This window comes from Sphaeramia orbicularis, chromosome 15 (assembly GCF_902148855.1).
Source record: "Sphaeramia orbicularis chromosome 15, fSphaOr1.1, whole genome shotgun sequence".
Lineage (NCBI taxonomy): Eukaryota > Metazoa > Chordata > Actinopteri > Kurtiformes > Apogonidae > Sphaeramia > Sphaeramia orbicularis.
Window position 1 is genome coordinate 49,830,956 of NC_043971.1, and position 13,199 is coordinate 49,844,154.

The following is a 13,199-nucleotide window of genomic DNA, read 5'->3' on the forward strand; positions in this document are numbered from 1 at the left end:
AGGTTAGTTTTTATTAGTTTTCATTTTTTTTCTAAATGCTTAGTTTTAGTTTAGTTTCAGTTTAGCTTTAGTTTCTTTATATCTTTTCTCTTCTTCTCTGTCGTATTCAAATAAATCCCAGACAGGACTCTGCTGCTTTCTCCCAACTTTAGTCTCCATGTTTCCAGGTAGAGTGGGGACCAGAAGATGACTGGAAACCACAAGTGACGGACCGTCAAGTGGCGTATGGTGCCAGCAGCTAAAATTGCTACAGTGAAATAAATTGCTTTCGTATCAAACCGACACTGACAAAGACAAAAATGAAGGGAATTTTATCCATAATTTTTGTACGTTTTAGTTAGTTTTGTAAACACACAATACAGTTTCAGTTAGTTATCTTTTTTTTTCTTTTAATTATAGTTTTTATTTATTTAAGTTAACAAAAATGTTTTCAGTTCTAGTTTTCGTCATTTCATTAGTTTTCGTGAACGATAATAACCTTGGTAGGAAACAGTGTTTTTTTAGTTTTCTTTTGTCACTTCCTGTTTCTGAGTTACAGCGGTTCAAAGTTTGTCTCTTCTGTGAAAATTCACTAAATGTCTTCTATCTGTGACCTGATGCACACATCCACTAACAGAATTATCCACTGATCACAACTCACATATGAGCTTTCATTTGGGAACAATTTTGTTTACCTTCCATGACCTTGAAAGTTCAAAGTCAAGGTCATGATTTTCCAAATACCCCAGTTTTGACTGAAACTCCATCAGGTTTGCAGAAAAAACATGAGTATCAGTTTCTAAAGTGTAAAAATCTGGGCCACAGTTCAGTCAAAGGGCTCCAGTAAAACCACCACCCATGACAGTTACATTTAAAGGTTCTTTGTTCTTATTTTCCTGGTTCTGATCCACTTTAGATCATATAATGTGGAACCTGAACTAACAAGATTTGAACATCATTTATTGTTTATATCTTCTGTGTAAATTCACCTGAGGCCGGATCGGACCCTTTAACGGCCCGTTTTGGCCCACGGGTCGTATGTTGGACCCCCCTGCTTTCACTGATAACAGGATGCTGGTGGTGCGTTTGAGGCCTGTAAACGGCATCCCTCAGGGCAGATGTGGACGGTGTAATCTCCTTTGAACACTGATAACTATGAGATTAGAACCAGAACCAGAACCCGGACCAGAGGAGGCATGTGTGTGTCTGTCCAGACGGGCCCTGGAGGTCCGGACTGGGACTGGGTAGTGTGTTTATCTGTGTGTGCATCTGGACTCAGGCTCCAGGGTTCAGTCAGACTCATTACTGAAGGTCGAACCAGTATTTCACCGTTTTATTCAGCGTCACCGTCCACTACAACGTTTCCTTCAACAGAAGAAGAACGGACTCATTTACACCAAGACCAAGAACATCTTATTATGATTTTTCTTTTTTTCGTCTTTTACACTTTTGTCCTTTTATGTCATTTTCATCTTGTGTTAAACATAGTTTATATTGTTTTTATTTGGTTGCATTTTTAGTCATTTCCAACATGTTATTATTTGTTATTTTTTCACATTTTACACCATTTTCATCTTTTTTTTTTTTTTTTTTTTTTTCTTTACAACTTTACGTCATTTTTTCTCTTTTTTGACTTTTTTTTCCATCTTTATGTAATTTTTCTCTTGGTTTTTTTTTTATTTTTATTTTTTTACCTTTTTTCCATCTTTATGTCATTTTTCTCTTGTTTTTTTTTTACTTTTTTTTTTACATCTTTACATTATTTTTGTCTTGTTTTTTCAACTTTTTTTTCTTTACATCGTTACATCATTTTTCTTTTTGTTAACTTTTTTACATCTTTACATCATTTTTATCTTTTAACTTTAAAAAAAAATCTTTGTCATTTTTCTCTTGTTTTTTTTTTACCTTTTTTTTTTTTTTTTACATCTTTACATCATTTTTCTCTTTTTTTTAACCTTTTTTATACATCTTCAAATCATTTTTCTCGTTTTTTTTTAACCTTTTTTTACATCTACGTCATTTTTCTCTTGTTTTTTTTTTTTTTTACAGCTTTACATTATTTTTGTCTTTTTTTTACCTTTTTTTTTTTTTTTTTTACATCTTTACGTCATTTTTCTCTTGTTTTTTAACTTTTTTTTTTTTTTTTTTTACATCTTTTTGTCATTTTTGTACATTGTTTTCATTGTCTTGCATCTTTTCCATCTTCGTTCCATCATTTTTGGTGTCGTTTCTATCATCCTTTTCTTCTTTTATTGTCTACGATGCCGCTCCATTAAAACCAACACTATACACTGTTAATGTCTCTGTGATGGTTACGACTGAATTATTTACTTGAGTGTAAATGGAATTAAATGACTACGCATCACTTTTTACAAACCCTAAATGTGTCTGTGCCGTCGCTGCAGATTGTTGTATCTTTTCTTTAATGACTGCGATACCGAAGACAATGAGAGCTGTCATCGCTAATCAAAGCGCTTACAGCAGCATCCACAGCTAATGCACCAAATGTTTTTGTTCAGTGGTTTCCGAAGCCGACGGCCAACACTTCCAAACTTCAAAGAAATGTTTTCACGCCCACATTCCACTGTGAATCAAATAACAGATAGAATATAATTGCAGCACATGAATAATTCAGTTGTGGGGTTGGTGATAAGACTGCGTTCTGATGGTGCTTTTCCCTCCAGGTCAAACACTGACTTTATATTAGGATGGTTCTGACATTCGGATCCACAAACCCACTCAGCACAATCCACGTCGACACCCACAGATGGTGCTTATGCTCGGCCCACCGCCACATTAACACTCTATCCTTCAAATGCTGGGTCCGAGGCCGACGCTCGCTGCACGAATCATCAGGAAACAACAGCAGCCCGTCCTTAATCAGCCACCGCGTTTTCAGCCACGAAAGGTTGGAAGAGCAAACGCAGAACAACAATTTACAGGACGGATGACGGAGTTGGGAATAATTTCTATAACTGTGGAGGGAAAGAGAGGAGCCACAATAGAAGGAGTTTAACAGAGAGAGAAACAGAGAAGCCATCTGCTCTGAGACATCGTCCTCCCTCATATTCATCTTTTGGAAACGTTGGGCCTTTTTTTCTTCGTCTATTGTTGTAAAGTTGATTCAGCAGTGTTTAACTCTGACCTTAAAGGTGGGGCATGAGATCTTAGAAAAACGGTTCCAGCAGCTACATTTTGAAAATACTCAATTCAAAAGTCCAAACCCCTTTCCTCAGACGTCTCTCTGATGCCACGCCTCCAGAGAACTGCACGTGCAATACTGGTTCCTGAGGGATCACCAGCGCTGCACAGTAATAATTCGCCAGCTGAGGCTCTGCTCCGCCCCCGGCTCGGCCCCAGCTTCGTCTCTGACACCGGCTGAGGCTCCGTCCCCGGCTCCGGTCCCGTACGGCCCTGCCTCGGGCTCCGATGCCGACTACGGCCCCAGCTGAGGCTCCGGCTCACGTATCCATGCATACCTCCTTCAGTCTCCCTAACCCCCCTGCTCTTCCAGAACAGCCCCCGTTCAGACCTATGTGACTAACGTTACGTTTACTACTGATTTATGTTAGTGACCAAACAGTTTACCAGTGAACTTTCCATCCTAATATAACTAATATAGCCAGGTTCTGGCTTCGCTTCCTGTACAAGCACTTCCAGCCTCTGAGAACGCGCGATTCATGCTCAGAGAGGGGTACGTGCAGAGGGGGGAAGGGGGGATGGGCAAATGGCAGTTGAGTTTGATAGACATATCACCACTCAATCATTTCGAGTGGGCGCTCAAAATGATTGGATGGTGTTTTTTCAGTCTTGTCCGTTCCACAGGTGACTAATTTTTTACATTTTTGTGTTAGAGCATTTAATTAATTGGTTGTAATCGGGGTGTAAAGAGGATTTTAAACAACATAGTAAAAAATGCTCCCGGAAAACATCTCAGACCCCACCTTTAACACCCTCTAGTATCTGAGAGGAAACCCACAGCTTCAGCTCAGAGTTTAAATCAAAAGGAAAAACTTTGACTGATGCACAGTTTTATGGAAGAAACAACCTGCTGTTCACACCCAAGCATCAGAACCAATCTGTCATTGAACCATGAACTGAATCAGCCACTTAGAATTAATACATCCCCCCACCCCCCCATGAAGAAGAGGACGATAGGAATCACAACAAGTAACTTTACAAGAACAGGAATATTTAAAGTAAACTGAGTGTCTCTGTCCTCAGTCCCATTGGACTGCCTTTGTGTCTCTGTCCTCAGAGACACAGGACAGCAGAAGTGGATTAAACCTGGTCTAAACCTGGTCTGTGCTATTGCAGATAAACCCATCAACGTCTAAACCCTTGGACCTGGTTCCTCAGACCCGGTTCCTCAGAGGTTCAGTGGTTCTGACTCCGTCTGCAGAACAGGTCGATAAAAGGCCTCTTTCATCAGTCGATCATCCTTATGTTCCGTCTAACTGCTGCTGGAGGTGACCTAGTGTACGCAGCTGGGGGTTTGGGTCAACGGCTAAACGACTGCACGACCTTGCACATAAAACAGACGTCCTTGGAGCTGCCGCCACCATATGGGGGGTGGGGGGGTGGAAAAGCGCTGACTCTGCTTCCACTTCAGCCTCTTTACGGCCGAGGTCACAGCATCAGATCAGAACACAGAGCAGGCAGATGGTTCTGAAACTGAAACGGAGTCTGAGGGGCTGGACCTTCCATCTACCATGAGCACCTCCAAGGGTCAGGAAGGGTGGGGGGGGGCAAACCTCCAGACGACAGATCTGAAACAGTAAATAAAGACAGGACTGAACATCCATTAGTAGAAGACGAACAAATGTTCTGTAACCACATTCATTCCACTGCTGTGTACGAGAACATGAGGCTTGAATTCTGCACAAATGAAGGAACATGAACCTGCTGAAGGTTTTTCATCTGAACAGGGTTATGAAACACTCCTGTATTAGAAGTACAAAAATAAATTTAAAAAGCCTCTGTGTTACACCAGACATGTTATTTAGGGATGAAACGATTCCTCAAGTAATTGGAGTACCTTGATTACAAAAAATGATCAAGGAATTTTCTCTGCCTTGAGGAATCGTTTCTTTAATTGTAAAGCTCAACACACGGCATTTCGCACAGACTACTTTATGTGTCACAACGTGATTACGTCACTCAGGCAAAGGAAGATGACGGAGGATGCAGAGGTGTTTGGTTGAAGCAGTGGGAAGACGGAAGAGATGAGTGAATACAACAATGATAATGAAAGACAAAAAAAACACAATAAAAAAGACAGAAAATGTTGGAAGTGTGGAAGCATTTCAGACTGAACGGCAGGTAAACGCTGACATGTGTCCGTTGTAACACAGCCCTTCTGTGATAACGTTAGTACAGGCACTGAATCCAAATGCAGAACTTGGACACAAAAAATAAAGTTCAAGAGATTTATTAGTTACACACAGGTGTAATAATATCAGTGACAGAATCTTGAGGATAATGGTTGGAGATTTCCTCTTCAGATTCGTTCTCTGGATCGGGGGCGACAGCCCGTCTCCCCGAGCGGCCTTTGGGGTTTTATTCCCGACTAGGGAAAAGCAAAGGGCGGTCAGGGACGGAAACAGGTCATACACAGGTAGGCTAGAAATCAGCCGACAGGACATATGGACAAGGCAAAAACTCACGTACCAGTAGTCAGGGCGAGAAGGTCAGAACCAGGGTATCAGATGAGGCAGACAAAACCGACAGGGAGCAGGCAGAAGGCAAAAAACCGAGAAATCCAAAAACGGGTCACAACAGGCAGACAAACGAACAGACGAGGTCAAAATGCTGGTTAGAACTACGAGAGTTACAAACTGGCGTCTGACTGAGGGAAGAGACAGGGTTTAAATACACAAAAGGGAGGGAAGACAACTAGACACAGGTGGAGCAAATTAAGGCGGAGACAGGTAATCAGAGGAAAGGTGAACACGATCAAGGAAAGGGAAGTAAAGACGACAGACAAGACACATGAGGGTAAACTTAACAAAATAAAACAGGAAGTGACAAACAAAACATAAAAGACAGACAAAACCAGACTAACGAAAAAAAACACAGCTTTGAATGGTCAGCACATCAGTGAAGGCGTGTGAATCAGGACTCGTCGTCTGGGCTGTGAGCGGGGAATGCGGGCAGTCAGCACGGCCGAGCCGGAGGACTCCCGACAGCAACCCGACTAGGACAAAGCAAAGGGTAGTCAAAAAACAAGCCAGGTCATACACAGGAGGGCAGATAAGGAGGCAACGGGACATGTGGAGAAGGCTACTCACGGTCAAAGTCCAGGCGAGGGTCAGAACACAGGGTAACACGTTGGAGGCTGAGGTATTCAGGGATAAGGCAGAATCGGACGTCGGATGAATGAACCAGGTCAGAACCAAACGAGCAGGCGGACAAGGAACAGGCAGAATCGGTGGTCGGAAGGCAAAACGGGCAGACAGACTGACAGGTATCCAAAACGCTAGTAAGTGAGCACACAAAGGTAGAACACAAACTGGCAAACAAACAGGGGAAGACACAGGGTTTAAATACACAAGAGGGCGGGAAGACAATTGGACACAGGTGGAGATAATCAGGGAGGAGTCAGGTAATCAGGAGCAGGTGAAACAATCAAGGAAGGGAAGTAAAGACACCAGACATGACATGAGGGAAACTTAACAAAATAAAACAGGAAATGACAGACACTGTCTGGGAGCAGACATGACAACCGAAGACCCCCAGAATGAAGCAGAGGACCAGAGATAAAAATAAAATTAACGTTGGGCAAATCCATGAGATTAACATTAACGTACCTTACTAACATAACATTAGCCCTGCGGAGGGTTAGGTTTGTGTTCATTATGGAACTGTCGAATGTGTGGATAGTTTATAACGATTGTGACAAGCAGAGATTTAGGCAGTGAGCCGTGCACCTGGGATTTGAACAGTTCATTTTACAAAAGCACGGACGAAATGGTGCATGGGTTGATGAAACTTTCACGTCATGGCTGAATTTTGGCAAATCCAAGTACTTTTTGCAAAAATGAAGCGAATCATCAATTAACTGGACGTGTGTGTGTGTGTGTGTGTGTGTAGGTGTGTTCGTGTGTGCGTGTGTGTGTGTGTGTGTGTGTGGGGGGGGTTATAGGTTATGAGACAGACAGATAAGGTGGGGGGGCCATTGCCTTGATTCTCCTGAATATAGCAGAAATGTGTGAAACTGTTCATGCATGGACTCGCTCCAAGTTCCCGTTCAAATGTTCTTGCCTCTTTTATGCCACAACACATTCCTGTTTTGTTGAAACTGTAAATTCTGAAACTTAGAGCTGCCAGAGTTCAGTTGCACAACAAAAAGGCAATGTTTATGCCTTTGTTTTAATTTATTAATGCCTTATATTTTTGATACTTACAAGAAATACTAAGTTGAAAGTAATTCAATTTTATTTATTTTTATTTGTGTTTTATTTATTTTTATTTGTGTTTGTAATTGCCTCTCTGGAAATGTTTCTAGTCAAGAAAATAAATTCTGTTGCATATGCACAATATGAAGGTAAGAAATAAAACTATTAATTTAAAAAAAAGAAAAAAAGGAAACCAATTGGACCTTCGTTATTTAGTGAAATACCTAATTTCCTCTTGTGTATCTATAATTGCTCTTTAACCAAGCAAAAATAAGTTTTATCCGATTAACTCGATTAATCGAAGGAATTTTCAGTAGAATACTCAAATACGAAAATATCTGACAGCTCCTAGCCCTAGTGTTATTAATAATTAAATTAAATCCATTGACAGAAAACCACAGTAAAACTAACCCACATGACCAGAGACAATTAGAACAGAACAGCATTTACTGTGTTTGAATTCAGTTTCATTAACTGTTTTTGTTACCATCGACTGTCAGAACCAGATGAAAATTAAAATATAAATAAAACTGATATTAAACTGAGCTGATTCACCTGTAATATATGAACAGGATGACCATATTTCAACTTCATATATAGAAATAAACGTTTGTTCAAGAAAAACATAGAACAGAAACAAAGTGGAGAACCCTCAGACTGAACCACATCCAGAACCAGCATTAATCTAGACCTGATAGAATCACATGGGTCTGGATTACAGTGGAGAATTTAGTCCAGTCTAGACTTTACTGATCCTAAATGAGTCCAGGAGCGTTGTGGACTTCTCTGAGACACCTGGGTCTGTCCTGGTCTGGGGTCAAAGGTCATTACAGATCAAAGGTCCAACAGGTCCGTTCATGCAGGTTTCAACCGGACCACGTAAAACCACCGTGTTCACATTCCAAAGACCTGGACTGGAACAGGAGGGTTCTGCTCCTGGACTGGACTGATGTGGTCCACACTGGTCCCCTTATGTTGGTCTTCAGTGTCTTCAGTCTCTGAACATCTTTGAAATGTTCTAAACTGGTAAATACTTCAGTCTGTGAATGTTCTGCAAGAAAAATTAAACAACTCTTTATTTTTGAAACAACAGTGATGAAAAGTTAATGTTCGTCTGTTTCTAGTTAAAACAGGTCAAAGATAAAAATCTAATCCTTGTTTTCAGTTTTAGTTTCTACTAAACAAACGTCTTTGATTTGTTGTGTTGGAAACAGACACTAAATCTCACAGTTTTATCAGAATAAATAGACTTGAACCATCTGGAGCTATTATTATGGGATACACAGATGTACCAATGACTTTAGTCTGTTTTATGGTTGATTTTCTCTGAAACATCAGCCTCATGTTTTATTATAACAGCATCCCATCATGTCTATAAATATATTGTAATATATATATATATATATATGTATATATATATATATATATATATATATACACACACACACATATACACACATTTACATACACACACATACACTACCAGTCAAAAGTTTTAGAACACCCCAATTTTTCCAGTTTTGTATTGAAATTCAAGCAGTTCAAGTCCAATGAACAGCTTCAAATGGTACAAAGGTAAGCAGTGAACGAACAGAGGTAAAAAAAAAAAGGTAAGGTTAAACCAAACTGAAAAATAATGTACATTTCAGAATTATACAAAAAGGCAAATAAGAAATGGGTTAACAACTTGAAGCAGTTCTGCAGCAGTGGAGGTTGATCAAGCCTCGAATGTAGGTGCTACCAATTCCTCCAGGTGTCCCAACGTTTGTGAATTCCTTCCAACCCCCTCTGTCTGCATAAAAGTAGTGTTGGAACACACTTTGGTACCATACCATTGGGAGCATTATTTGAACAGTATTGGACTGTAGAAAGTAGTGTGTTACTATAAAAATGGAAAAGAGGAAAAGGCAATTAACCATAGAAGAGAGACAGAGCATCAGAACACTGAAAATGTAGGTCTGTCCTACAGAGAAACGTTCAAGAAAGTCCAGGTGTCAGTAAGTCCAGTTTCCTTCACCATCCAAAGGCACTCAGAAACTGGACTGGGAAATGCTGACAGGAAGAGGTCTGGCAGAGCCAAAGACACAACAGAGTCAGAAGACAAGTTTATGACAGTCAACAGCTGGAGTGAGAGGAGACTGACAGGACAACAGCTGAAAGCACAGTGAAGATAGTGGTGGTAGTAAACAAGTCTGAGTTTACACTGTGAAGAGAAGACTTCCAGTTGCAGGTTTATTCAGTCCATAACACCTTCTTCCAGTCTTCAGTAGTCCACTGGTGGTGTTTCATGGCCCAGGCAAGCCTCTTTTTCTTATTCTGAAGTCTCAGCAATGGCTTTCTGCTGCAACTCGACCCATCAAACCTGCATCCTGACGTCATCCTGACGTCCGCAGGAGTCAGGACGTCATCATTACTCCCGACATCATCCCGATGCCTGTGGACGTCATCCTGACTCCTGTGGACGTCATCCTGACTCCTGTGCCTGTCCTCCCAGGGTGGGGCTGGAGGCAGCAGTGCTGCCCTGTGGCGGTCCCTGGGTACGTATGTGAAAGCAGCTCCACCTATGCCGTGTGACCCGGTGACAGGTTGAGGCGGCGGTGCGGTGGCCCTGGCGCCGTGACAGGAAAGGTCCTGACCTTCCATGACATTGGAGCGTTCATTCAGACTCAGCGTCTGGTGGGTTCACCAATGCCTCTCACACAAAGCTGGAATCACAACTTTTCCACAACCAACTTCACACAAACACAGGTCACGTCAACGCCAAGTCCGACCTTCCTCTGCCTTTGATTTAAGACCGAAGCTGCAGACGACGGAAAATGGAAATAAAAAAAAAAAAAAAACTGCTGTAAAAAATGAATCATTCTAATCTGAAACTAAAGGAATTACAGCAGGCGTTTGACTCACTGCAAATTATCCCACATGATTTTCTGAGTAAATTGGTGATTTTACAGATACAGAGCTGTTGTCATACTGCCAAACACATTTCAAACTCGTGTTTGCTTCAATAATGGGATTTGACAGGTGGAGACGCAGCTTTGACTGAGGCTCTGTTCACAGCAGGTCAGAAGACACATTTACACGATGACGTACCGACTAAACTCGATTCTGACTTTTTTGCATTTCCATTACGTAAAAGTACCTGGAATCTGGGACCAGGTGCAATTTTTTTAGTATCTGCTCGGCTGAGGTTCCAAAACGAGTGAATAGAACATACAACGTGTAAACACTGCAGACCTCTGATTGGTCAGATAGTTGTCTCTGCTGTTGTTGTATCAGGTTTAGGACCACATATGAAAGTGGTCTGGGTCAGATTTAGGACCACATATGAAAGTGGTCTGGGTCAGATTTAGGACCACATATGAAAGTGGTCTGGGTCAGATTTAGGACCACATATGAAAGTGGTCCGGGTCAGATTTAGGACCACATATGAAAGTGGTCTGGGTCAGATTTAGGACCACATATGAAAGTGGTCTGGGTCAGATTTAGGACCACATATGAAAGTGGTCCGGGTCAGATTTAGGACCACATATGAAAGTGGTCTGCGTGGAATGTCTTTAATTCCTTCTGCTCCATGTCCTTATTTCACGTCACTGACCCACTTTAATGGCATGTGTTCATTTCTGGACTGGAGGTCGTCGTCCACAGTCTCCGTCCTTCCTTCACACTGTGGTTGTTTTGAAGCGAGGACGTCTCTTCTTATTGATCGGTTGATCTTCGGTGTAAGAGTCCAAACACGTCAGACGGTGAGCACAGAGGCAGTGAAAAAGACAGCACTTTACAAATGTGTCGATGAAAACAGCAGCTGTTGTCCTGGTTTTTTATTTTCTGGAGCTGCAGTCCAACTCAAACACCACTGGAATGTTTTCAGACAGTTCTTTAATCTGAAACATCAAACGTTCTCCTCTAAACCCTTCAGTCCAGTCTTCTGATCTGTGCAGGGTTTGCACTCAGCTCTTATTGATTTAAAGAAAAGGAAAACATTAGCCCTCACTTTATTCACCTTTCCTCTACATCCTCCTGAAACATCTACAGATAATAAGAGTTTAACCAGTAAAGAGTGATCAGACGAAATGAAGGTACGACTGAAATCATCCAGATCGATGCAGATGAAAACCTCATGGACAGACGCGATGACAGCCCAATGACTGCAAATATAAACTAATACAGAGTCTGTAGGAAAAGGTTCACATATGAACCCTTTAACCCCTGAGTCCTGACTGCCCCTGAGTCCTGACTGCAGGTAAAGGTTCACATATGAACCCTTTAACCCCTGAGTTTTGACTGCAGGTAAAGGTTCACATATGAACCCTTTAACCCCTGAGTCCTGACTGCAGGTAAAGGTTCTGCTGTGAATCTGTGTCATTAAAGCTGCTGCTGTGGGTTTGTGCTTGTGTTCCTTTTCTTCAGTGGTTTGGTTTTACTGTGTGTTTTAGGGTCAAAACAGGTGGAAGAACAGAAAAAGACAAAGAGCGGAACTGAAGTTTGACAGGTTTGGACTAAATAAGGCACTAGAATGGACATCAATAAGAGATTTAGGATGTTGAACATCAACTGTGAACTGGAACACACGTGGAATTGTTGATTTCAGTTGCTTTTGTTGTTGTTGTTGTTGTTGTTGTTTTTTTAATATTTTATTTGTACTAATTTTTTCTTTTCACTCATTTTGTTGATTTTGGTTCATATTTGTTCATTTCTGTCAATTTTGTTGATATTTCTTCTTATTATTTTTGATTATTTTGTTTATTTTCACTCATTTTTGGTTCATTTTTGCAAATTTTTATTCATATGTTGATTATTTGTGTTTAATTTCTTACACTTATGAAATATTCTGGTAACTTTTGCTGATTTTGTTGATTGTGTAGGTTTTTTTTTTTTTTGGATAACTGACCTTTTTTGACACCTGTTTAACTCCATACAGCAGTTCCATGGTAAAAACTTAATAAAAACACAGTAAAAAATAAATAAATAAAGGGACGTCACCACAACACTGGAAACCACAGGAAAAACAAAATACCACAAGGAAAACAGTGTTAAAAAAAAAAAAGTCCAAACCATCTATTTTTATAGTGAATCGATCTCACTCATTTTGTTGATTTTGGTTCATATTTGTTAAATTTCTGTCAATTTTACATTTTCCTGATTATTTTGTTTATTTTCATTCATTTCGGTTCATTTTTGCAAATTCTTATTGATATGTGGATTATTTTTGTTTAATTTCTCACATTTATGAAATATTCTGGTAATGTTTGTTGATTTTGTTGATTGTTATGCTTTTTTTTTTTTGACAATTGAAATTTTTTACACCTGCTTAACTCCATACAGCAGTTCTACGGTAAAAACTCAGTAAAAACACAGTGAAAAAAAAAAAAAAGGAACATCATCACAACACTGGAAACAACAGAGAAAACAAAAAAACACAAGGAAAATGGTGTAAAACAAAACAAAAAAATTCAAACTGTCTATTTTTACACTGAATCAATCTCACTCATTGCTCGTGTTTGACCCCCCCCATTCCACAGGAGGTGGGGGCAGAACTGAGCATGCTCAGATGTCTATGGAAACAACAAGTTGTATTCTATCTGCACGACTGGAAATTGAACGATAGAGTAAACGGTTGAATTTATATGAATATTTAAATAAATCCTACATTCAGAACGCTGACCACAGACACGTCAGGAGTTAAAGGGTTAATAAAGAAGTCTAATAAAAACAAAAAAAACACTAATGACTACTGATGGTGCAGTAAAAGAGTGGGATCAATAAAGGGACACTGGTTGGAGGGACTCCAACACGTCACTTGGCTTCAGACGCTCATTGTTATGA